We start from the raw sequence: 1,107 nt of genomic DNA, 5'->3' as shown, positions 1-1,107 counted from the left end.
GTCCCCCCGGGCTCCGCGTCCCTGCTCCGCTGCCGGGGCCCGCTGTGCCCGGGACATCCCCCCCAGCACGGGGGCACCTCTCGGGCTTTCCGCTGCCGCCCGCGGAATGGGGACAACGCGACCCGAATCCCCGCTAGCAGGGGAAATTGGAGAAAAATAAACACTCGGTTGAAAAGAAAGGGAAAAACCAGCAGCGTGACCTATAAACATCTGCTCCTGTTCCCTGCAGTTATTGCAGAGAGAGAAGCCAGAGATATTTCAGGCTGCTTGTGCATCTGGGAAGAGGTTTGGGGTTCGCCCGCTTCCCCCACCCCCGTCACTTTCCGGGCCGTAAGAACCGGAGAGCCTCGCAGAAAGGAGTAGAGTCAAACCTCCCTGTCATTCTCTCGAGGCACTGTCCCCAAATGCTCGCCCAAAGGGGTGTGCCATGGGGACACCGGCTGCAGGGGCAGCTGGAGGGACTCCCAGCCCCTCTCTAGCCCTGGGGAGCCCAACTGTGAGGAAGAGAAATGCTGTATGTCCACAATAAAGAAAGAAATGCTGTATGTTCACAAGAAAGAAAGAAATGCTGTATGTCCACAATAAAGAAAGAAATGCTGTATGTTCACAAGAAAGAAAGAAATGCTGTATGTCCACAATAAAGAAGGAAATGCTGTATGTTCACGTTTGCTCTCCTCTGCCCGGATCCCCACCAGGATGAGCAGCTCTCCAAAGGCAGCCCCTGCAGGAACCCACCCCAGCTCTGGGGAGCTGCCCAGGGACCCCCGAGGGCCGCCAGCTCAGCCAAGGGTGCCCTGGAGGGGTCCTGGATGCTCAGCCCTGAGTTATGGGGGATTTCTCTAGAGAGAAGGTGCTGCAAAGCCCTGCCCTCCCTTCAGTCAGGGCAAGCGATGCTCTCCGAGGAACGATGCGGTGGCAGGATGCAGAAAGGTGCGGGAGAACTGGGAAAGGCAGCGAGGAACAAAACCCGACTGGTGAACAGCATCGGGAAATCCCGCTGGGAGCTCGGGAGAGGAGCGGGAAGCGGTTGGTGTAACCTTGGAGACGGAGACAAGGAGCCCGAACGAACGGAGGGAGCGGGCAGCGGGAGGGGAGCATCGGGAGGGG

The sequence above is a fragment of the Geospiza fortis genome, unplaced genomic scaffold (assembly GCF_000277835.1).
Source record: "Geospiza fortis unplaced genomic scaffold, GeoFor_1.0 scaffold183, whole genome shotgun sequence".
Lineage (NCBI taxonomy): Eukaryota > Metazoa > Chordata > Aves > Passeriformes > Thraupidae > Geospiza > Geospiza fortis.
The sequence above is the reverse complement of the archived record's forward strand: the minus strand, read 5'-3'. Positions refer to the sequence as shown.